Here is a 10675-nt window from a genome sequence, read left to right as displayed (position 1 = left end):
AGGTGTTCCGACCTCCCTATTTTCAGAGCATTTGCTTTAGAAAACTTATAATTGTAAATTCTTGGCCTGTTTGAGACATAAATTTTTTTTAAATTCCAGTATAATTAAGGTACAGTGTTATATTAGTTGCAGGTGAACAACACTGTGATTCAACAGTCAATACATTATTTGGTGTTCAATAAAATAAGTTTACTGTCAATCCCTTTCCCCTATTTCCCCCATCCCACCACCCACCTCTCCTCTGGTAGCCATCAGTTTATTCTCCATGTTTGAGTCTGTTTTTCTGTTTATTTGTTTGTCTCTTGTTTTCTTTCTTTGTTTTGTTTCTTAAATTCCACACATGAGAAATCATATGACTTTTGTCTTTCTCTGACTGACTTATTTCACTTAGCATTATGCCCTCTAGACCCATCCATGTTATTGCAAATGATAAAATTTCCTTCTTTTTTCAGTGAGTGATATTCTGACATGTAAATCTGTTTAAAAGCCTTTTTGAAATGAGGTGCCTGGTGTCTGACTTCGGCTCAGGCCATGATCTCAGGGTTTGTGGGTTCCAGCCCCATGTCGGGCTCTGTGCTGACAGCTCAGAGCCTGGAGCCTGCTTTGGATTCTATGTCTCCCTCTCTCTCTGCCCCTCCACCCCTCATAAACAAATAAATATTAATATTTTTAAAGAAATGTCATTATCAAGGAAGATAGTAGCTCCACCTCCCAGTTTCTGTGGAAAGGTAAGAACCTAACTTTGGAGAGCATCTAGCTACAAGTTGTAAAATATCTCTTGTCATGAAGATATTAGAAAGTTTACTCTTCCTTTTGGTAAAGCCAGTGAACAAACACAGATGGCCTATGATCTCCCATTCACCTCAGCTCTTAAAAATCCAACCTCCTGCCTTTTTGCATCAGTCAGATTCAGATTGAGTTCTGGTCTCTCTTCTATATTGAAATCACCTTGAACAGAGTCTGTGTTGCCTGTTTAACTTCATCTGGTGCCACAAAATCAGACTGAGAATGATCAGCATTATGGATAGGAAGAAAACCAGGATATTATAGCATTATGGCAGTCAAGGAAAGATAATTGTTCAAGAAAGAAGGAATGTCCATCACTGTCAAAAACTGCTGAAACGTCAAGTAAGGTAAAAGCTGAACAAATTATATTGAATTAAACATATGTGAACATACTGAAATCAAAGTATATAATGTGTAGATGGAAAGCAGCTTGGAGTGGGTTGAAGAAAAGATAGGAAGTAAATAAATGAAGACTGTCAGTAGTAGACAGTAGACAAGAATAAGATACACAGTCTCTTATTCTGAATTCTTTATTAAGTCACTGTGTATTTGTCCAACTCAGAGAACCCACTGAAGAAATTCATTTCCATTACATACCATTTTTTACAACATAACCATCTTAAGAAATCCTTTAAGAAACTTTACAATTACAATGTTAACTTCATTTATGAAGTTTAATGACCTATCATAATGTTACTATACTGAGAAGTGTTCTTTTAATAATTTTATAAGTTCATGGGGCACCTGAATGTCTGTCGGTTAAGCATCTGACTCTTGGTTTCACCTCAGGTCATGATCTCACAGTTCCTGAGTTCAAGCTTCACATCTGGCTCTGTGCTGTGGGTGGGAAGACTGCTTGGGATTCTATCTACCTCTCTCTCTGCCCCTCTTTCTTTCTTTCTTTCTCAAAATAAATAAGTAAACTTAAAAAAATAATTTTACAGGTTTATAAAGTATGTTAGTTAGTTCTATGTGAACCTGAAGGCTATAAGAAATCTTATTGTCACAGTATTTGACTTACAGATAATCAGAAGCTTATCATGATTCTGTTCAGGTTATTGATTTTGTCTCCTTAAAGATGAATTGAAAACTTTTCAGAACATCATATTTGGAAGCTAGTTTACTGACATAATTTCCATCCATATGTCCTCACTCAGCCATTTCATGCCATGGTTCTGCTCAAAATCTCAGAGGGAAGTAGCATTTTACTGTTTATTATTAGTATTTCAGAATGGATTTCTATGACCTAATTTTGACTGAAATTAAACTGGGGTTTATCTGTTTTCACTGGGACAGAATGCTATAATCAGAAGCTTTACCCAATAAGTGAATAGGCAATTATAATTTATGAAACTGAAAATCTCTGTGCTGACATAATATGAATCAGAGAATTGTACAATTATATGGATCCACATGGAGAAAGTGCCCTTCTATGTACATGGTCATCACAACTCTAGCTCATGTTCTTCTAATAGAAGCCCAATAAGGTTTTATTCTCTTGGATATTTCATTTCATTTAAAGGATAATAGTTTCATGTGTTCATAAGAGTTACACTTTTAATAGTGAAAAGTTATAAACAAGATTGGAAACGAAATTGTAAGGCATCCTGATGATAGGAAGAGATGGGTCCATTTTGATACTGAACTCAACAATCGTGCTAGGCAGTCCTGATGCTCTGGGAGAACATAATTGCACTTTGGAATGATGGCTCTGATTCTAGGACAAATAAAAGTGAGCTTCTCTTTTCCAATACACAGTGCCTTTTGGTAGCAAAGACAATGGGAAGTATTGACAATGCAACACAGATATCAAATTGTGTGATTTACTACACACACTGACCTGACCATGATCACATAATAACCAGCAGTCTCTAGAAGTTCATTCAACTGCTCTCTTACATACAACTCAAATTCTTCTCTACTATGAACTCATTCTTTGCCAATAGCACAACCTAAAGTAAGTTCCTTTCTAGTTCTTCCCCCAAGGTTGATCTAACAAGTCCCTAATTACTGTTTATTTGATTTACATGGGATTTTCCTCATGATGATGCTATTAGCTGAAAGGTTCTATTGTCAGGATCATGGGGAGTGGGGTTCACCCAATTCCAGTCTTGACAAAGGCCTTGATATTCTTTCAGATGTTCTATCAATCAGATGTTCTCTGCTTCATCTATTTACCATTGGTGATCAATAAAAGTCCATATTATTTCCCAATTTGGCATGATTTTATTCTTCCTTTTCTATGTCCTTAACATCTGGTTGACTTGTGTATTCTTTCTGGAATTTACTACCTTAATTCGAAAAGATAAAAATCTCCTCTTTGTCCATATATTTATCATAACTCCATTCTCTTTGGAGTTCATGTTCCTACAAAAGATTCACAGTGAGATTTGATTATCTTAGTTTACTACATAATTTCAATGTTTGGTTTTAATTTAAAAAAAAATTTAAACTAAATGTTCCATTTCACTTGTACCATGTAATAGAATTCCTCTTTAATCAGGCCAACCACCCAACATTGGTCATGTCTCTTTCTAAATATTTATATCTTCCTAAAACTACCACATTTATTATTTCATCATTTCATATTTTATCTCCTTTTTCTTTTTTGTTTTATTTATTCCTTTGTAATAAAATACACTAACAAAAGATGATTCCCCAATTACTGGAATCAGCCTTAACATCACGCCATATCTGCGTAGTCACTTCTACCTTTTAGATCACAGCCATTTTCTTTGCTACAGGACTTGAAGATAACTGTGTTTTCTATGATTTCAAAGCCAAAAATGCTGTCTCCTTTGCTCAATTCTTAGTGCACAGACTGTCTCAGATTTCCTAAATGTGCAGCCTGGAATGTAACAACGTTTCCATCATGCCTCCCAGACAAGGTCCCCAGCAATTCTAGCAGTGTCTAATTGGACTGGAGTTCTTGGAGGTTCTGGCTTCCCAGACACTGGATGGGGGATATAGGAAAAGGGTAATGCAGTCCCTACCTTCTAAGGATTAACACTTCATAGGGTTGGATTTGGCCAGTCTGTCTCTCCCTCTCCCAGTGTTCTTTCCTGAGACAGAGTGATTCCATGTAGCTTCTACAGAGACCTCTACCTGACAGATTACTTATCATCTTGATTTCCTTGAGTAATTATGGTCACCTATGGTCAAATTATGGTATTAGAACACCTAGAATTTCGTTCCTCCTTACTTTACTCCCTTGGGACTGCACCTGTCAGCAATTGCCAGTAAGCTGAGTCAGGTTCTGTTTCAAATGCTTTCACCATTACTTTTATTATAACTCTCTTTATCGTGCTGCTGTTACATAAACTTTCACAGTCTCATTTTCTCCTCTAAAGACTGCTAACCTCTAAACTGGACAGTAGTGGTGCATTAAGAATAATATAGCATTTTAATACTTTAGAGGATTTTGACCAATTTCATTTTAGTCTAAGGACTGGCAAGTGTACCAAACCCTGCAGTACCCACACATTGCTATTCAATTTCTCACTGGTCTTACAATAAACACTAAAATATCACATGATTTTCCCTTATGCCATAACCACAATATTTCTTCCACTCTAGAGTGTGCCACTCTAATTTACCTTGTAGACTAAATGTCTTCCATGGTTGGGGCACCTGGGTGGCTTAGTTGGTTAAGCACCCAACTCTTGATTTTGGCTTAGGTCATGATCCAGTGTCATGGAATCAAGCCCTGTGTTGGTCTCTGTGCTGTGCATGGAGCTTACTTAAGAGTCTCTCTCTCTCTCTCTCTCTCTCTCTCTCTCTCTCTCTCTTTCTCTCTCTCTTTCTCCCTTTGCCCTTCCTCCACCACTTTCTGTCTCTAAAATTAAAACACACACACACACACACACACACACACACACACACACACACAAATAAATAAATAAATAAATAAATGAATAGAAATCTTCTATGATGCATTTTGCATGGTCCATCTTTTTGGGCAAAACCAGAAGATTTTCTTTGGACCTCTTCTTTATTTCACAGTATAAATTTTAGAAATGTTTCTTTCCCTCCAAATGAACTGAGAGCATAATTACACATCACTGATAATGGCACTCAGAGTCAGATCACACCTTGTATAACCTTGTCTTCAAGCACGGTCCATTTATTCCAAAATTGGGGCCCACATATCCTGGTAGAAGCCTAAGTGACAGTCCACAGCACTGTCTAACTTTGATACAAGTGGGATTTCCGAACTTTGGCAGGCTGTGTAACCAAAGTAGAATATTCCAAAGCAGTTTGATACTTAAAAAAAAAAAAATGCCAAAAACATTAACCATTCCTCTTCAATGTTTTACATAAATCTTTTTACTTATTTTATCTCCTTTTAGAAAACATGAGCCCATATCTGGGGCACCTGGGTGGCTCAGTTGGTTAGGCCTCTGACTTCAGCTCAGGTCATGATCTCACCATTCATGAGTTCAAGCCCCACATCAGGCTCTGTGGTGACAGCTCAGAGCCTGGAGCCTGCTTCAAATTTTGTGTCTCCCTGTCTCTCTGCCCTTCCCATGCTCATGTTCTGTCTCTCTCTCTCTCTGTCTCTCTCTCTCTCTCTTTCTCTCTCTCAAGAGTAAATATGCATTAAAAAATAATAATAAAAAGAAAAAATGAGCCCACATCTATATTTTAAAATATAGTTACATTTTTAAAATTTCTGTTTAGCACTCATATAATTTTTGTTGATCAAGAAATTTTCATATGCATGCCAAGTACTTTTTATTATAATTTGTAATATAGTACCCCTTTGACTTCATTATTTTTAATGAATTATTCAAAAGAATCAACCTATATTCTTATCAACTGTTATTGTTTTGATGCACAAATCATCCATATTTGTCCACTAGTAGAGTTGTCTTCAGGCTGGACTATTTGTTCTCTATTGTAATATCAAGTAATATCTAAGAACATTCTTGTTTTCTTCAGACAACACATTTCATGTTCAATATATTTATTGTTTTCTGTCTAGAATGTAAAATCAGCTCCTCTCTGGATACCAAGGATGCACACTGATAAGTAGAAGAAAGAATGAGGATAAGATTGGAAGGTTCAGCCTTTTTTTGAGTGTAAGAGTTTTTCTTTTTTAAAAAAAATTCATAGAACAATGTTGGCAATTAAATTCATTCCTTCTTTCCTAAATGTCATAGTTTACCTTACTAAATTTGAATTTTGAGTTGTCCATTTTATTTTTTGTTAGGCCTTTTTGGGACAACCTTCCTAAAAGTGAGTACAAATTAGGCACTTCCAGGAAGGATCCATTTTCTCACGAGAGCACAAATCGCCTGAAAAGTAAAATAACTCCCCAAACACTAGACTATTGTATCAAGAACACAGTCCCAATACATTAATAGGATACAGTGATTAAAAATAAAGACAAATGTTGTTTTTTAAAGTTCAGCTTAATGTCTTCTCCTAGCCTGTTTTGTTTGGACTCCACTAAGGGAATTTCTCTACGGCTGCTTTACTAGTGCCACTTGTTTTCACTGCATGCGCTTTTAAATCATTGGCTATAGTTTCACAGAGGCCCCTATATATTCTTTTTATCGTGGTATTGTTCCACATCAATTACCCAAAATAATCAAATGATTCAGTCACCCCCTGGAATTAATACCCAGAATTACCAAAGTCAGATATGGAAGCACAAAGGTAAAAGTTACAACTCAGAAAAGTAGTGTATATTAGCTTCTGTAAAGCCCTGTAACCTCCCTAATTTTAACCAGTATTTTGAAGTACAAGAGCTTTCTTCAGAGAGAAAGATAATGGATAGATAGGTAGATGCATAGATGGATGATTTGATAGATAGATAATAGGTAAATAATAAAGACAAACAAACAACTCTGGATTTACTTTTTCTGCAATGTATCTTCTCTATTTCTTACAGCTCAGCATTAAATGCAGAGTCACAGTATACATTGGGAAGCTTTTCTTTCTCTTGTTCCTATCACAATAGTAAAGTCACTCTGTGTTTTTTCCTGATGATCTGCTCTCTCTCTTCTGTTCTACCTTTTTCATGGCACAACCACCATAGGGAATATATTGGGTTATATCTTTCCAATGTACATATGAGCTTACAATGGTAATTCAGATTCTAATGGTAGAAAGGCAATGTTATTCAAATCAAATTATTCTATTTTTCCCAGTCTTTATTTTTAAACTCATTATAAGAAATTGGATATATTAAATATTTCATTTCATTTAAATTCTTTAAGTTCATCTGAATGCAAATATCAGTTTACAGTTCCAAACTCATAATGTACAGCATATACAAGTGTTGGCATCTTTTTCAGTTCCCTTGATACACATCCAAATTTTATGGATGCGATTTTGGAGCCTCTTGTTGAAAATTTATCTGCAATGGCAAGAGAAGTGACTGCACTCATCCACAATGCTTGCCACTAAAATTACACCTCATGGAGACATAGAAAGACAATGTTTATCCCTGTAAAACTGAAGGAACACCTGCAAACATAGATGGGGATGAAGGTCAAGAGCATCATAGAGCACCTGGTGTAGGGAGTATTTTTAATCATTCATCTCCTGGAAAAGAAACAATGCTAAATCCCTCTCTCAACCGAACTAACTCATTGCAGGCAAATTCTTGCCAAGTTTCTGTTGTGGGATTCACTCAAAGGTAGGCTATTTATCCTAGTGAAATACACTCCTTCCCTGAAACCATGTCTTTTCAGGTGAACTATTAGCATTAGTGCATTCCTGTGTCATGAATAAAAACAGCCACTGGACAAATATGTTAAATTTCATTTTGTCTAAGAAGAATGGTCTGTATATCTCCCCTTCAACCCCCCCCCCCATATTTCTATTTTACTCTGATATCCCCTTATTTTTATAGGGAAAACAAATGTTTAAACTTGGAGGAGTAGAAAATAATGACATTACATACAATTGAAATTTATGGAAAAATTATTATTAAATGGCTGATTCAAAGGAATTACTCTGTCATATATGTTTTTAGTACCTTATTCTTCTAGTTATACAGGTGAACTGCAAAGAGTCTTTTATTTTTTTCTAAAGGGGCTAGAATTTACACAATGTGAAAGCATAAAATATTGTATAACGATTTGTAAAGATTTAGGAGGTTTTCTGGAAATATTAGTTTAGGAAAAATACATTGACTGGAACCAGGAGAATTTCAAGATTACAGAGCGTTTGTATTTGTGGGTATATAGTCATGAACAATACTTCATGGAAGAAAAATTGCATTTGTAACAAAATGAGCTATTACTCAGCTTGAGGCAAAATAGACAGTTATACTTTTGTCCCATGATCCCTTAGGGTGTTAGAAAATTCAAAAACAAAGCAACAAAACTTCCATGTTACAATTCAAGCTAACCTTATATATATTTACATGTAGTTCCACGGGCTGCTTCTATGTTAATGCTGGGATAGTTCCAAGTCTCTTTGACTATTTTCGTGTGTCTACATTGGACCAAGAGCGTAAGGTTCATGTTATCCTGTACGTGTTGCAGCTAGATGGTTCTAGACATCTCCTATTAATAAGGTGATGGACAAGCAAAAGTCAGCTCCATGTTTCTCCTGAACTGTGACATCTTTTCAAAACACTGCTGGTGTTGGCTGGGTAGGGGAGACACCCTATTTACTTCTAAATTCCCTGGATTGTTATGGTAATTCTTAAAGATGGGACTGGGGTGAGAATGGCCAGAGGGCAATTGCAGGAGGGCGTTGCCTGTCTTTTAATAAACAGTGTAACAAAGGAAATGTAAAATCTCTATTCAATAACTTCAACATTTAATGGCATGGCAAGAGTCAACCAATTAGTTTAAACAAATCTCCTGTTTCTTCTTTGGATCTTTTTGTTTGTTTCATTGCTTCAAAGCTATGGTAGAGAAAGAATGAATATTTGTCATTGGATATTTGTTTGACTAATTTTACCAGATGAAAATCAAAAAGCATAGCAAAACAACCTCTTTTTGGCTGTAGTGGACCTTGTAGTGGACAGAAACATCTTATGTAGACAGTAATATTTAAATGACATTTTATGAATACCTAATACTAGGCATCCTTTTCAGTGTTAGCAAAATCTGGCTTCTCCCACTAGCAGTAGGGGAAGAAATTCAAGGAACACTGGTCCTTTTTCCAGCCACAACTTTGTTTTCTTGCTCAATCAATAAAGATTGGAAAGCAGAGTAAAATGCTCAAGGCTCACTTTAAAAAATATTTTTAATGTTTATTTATTTTTGAGAGAGAGAGAGAGAGAGAGAGAGAGAGAGTACAAGCTGGGGAGGGGCAGAGAGAGAGAGGGATACACAGAATCTGAAACACACAGCACAGAGCCCAATAAGGGGCTTGAACCCATTAACTGTGAGACCATGACCTTTCAGCGCTCATTTTTGATGAAAACTAATACCTGCACATACATATCTGTCCACATACATTATAAATGCAATCATACAAAGAAAAAAATAAGAGGGGACTTCTGATAGGAAAATATGAATGAATTGTTAGCACAATAGTTGTTTCTCTATTCTATTCATCTTACACACCAGAACCCATATTTCCTATGGATTATCTATGCTGATATGAGGATATCCTAACCACCATCAATGCCATCTGTTAGGCAACTATGATCAAAATAATGTTTACTAAAGACTTTTTTAAAGATTTATATAACAAAACAAGTATAAATTTTCAATAAATGTGGGCATGAAATGTTTGAAGTCTTCCTGAATTTTTGTTACACCTAGAAATGTCTCTTGTTACTAAACCAAATCAGAATGTATCCAATCTAACCTGAGAAACTATACAAGTCTTTGATCTCACAAGGATAATGAAAGAAAGAGTGAATTTCCTAACACTCAATGAATAGCTAAAAATGGAAAATATTTCCTTAGAAAACAGTCTTATGGATAAACACGAGTGTCACTGAAAAGGCTTGCATGTTTTTCATATGAAATTAACAACTCCTCTTAGAACAAAGCAAAAACATGTTGTTAAAGCTTAAAACCTATGGGAGAGTCATCTGCCCATAGTTACATTGGCAATATTGGTTAACACTTTAATATAATTGATGAGAATATAACATTTACTGTTATATAATTTCTACTTTATTCTGAATAAATGAACTGGTCTATTATTGTATAGTGCCACTTAGTTTGAACTCTTCCATAAAGCTATGATGATTTGTCTTTGAATTATAAAATATTTTCATACTTTGTATTTTTATTTTTCTACATTTAACTAAACATATGTATACTACATATTTTGAATGTGCCAGTTTGTGAAATCAGTTGCAATAAATCTGAGCAAAGTCCACAGTACATGTACCACATTCCTCTTTTAGTTGGAGATGGAGGGCTATTATATTGGAAATAAACTGGAACATAGAAGGAGCAAACACTCCCAAGCTCCTTTTATCTCAATTCCTCCCACTGTGAAAGCTAGAGCTCCACACTTTTTCCATTGTCTGTACCTCCTAGGGTGATGGTGACACTCAGTTCAGAATGATGAAATCTCATGAAAAGCTTGCTGCTATGCTGCTTTCTTGATGAAAGACAAAACAAGACTAATGTCTAAACCAAAGGAGGATAAAAAAACCTTCCTTTCTGCCTCAAAAGAAGTATGAGATCTGGAACTGAAGTAGCCTTCCTATAACCATAAATACAAAAATAAGTTAATATGTCAACGTATTGAGGATAAAGGAGCAGAAATAAAGGCAGAGCAGTAGGTCCCTGATAGGATCTTGGTCTTGCTGAGTGTAAACCAATCGCTCCTACTAGGATTTGTTACATAAAGAAAGTAAACTCTTTTTATAATTAATATACTGTTACTCTGGTTTTCTATTCCTTAAAGATGGCTAATTAAGTCACATTTCATGTATATTTGCTAAATTTTGAATTAA

This window comes from Acinonyx jubatus, chromosome D3, assembly GCF_027475565.1.
Source record: "Acinonyx jubatus isolate Ajub_Pintada_27869175 chromosome D3, VMU_Ajub_asm_v1.0, whole genome shotgun sequence".
NCBI lineage: Eukaryota > Metazoa > Chordata > Mammalia > Carnivora > Felidae > Acinonyx > Acinonyx jubatus.
This window is presented reverse-complemented; position numbering follows the sequence as displayed.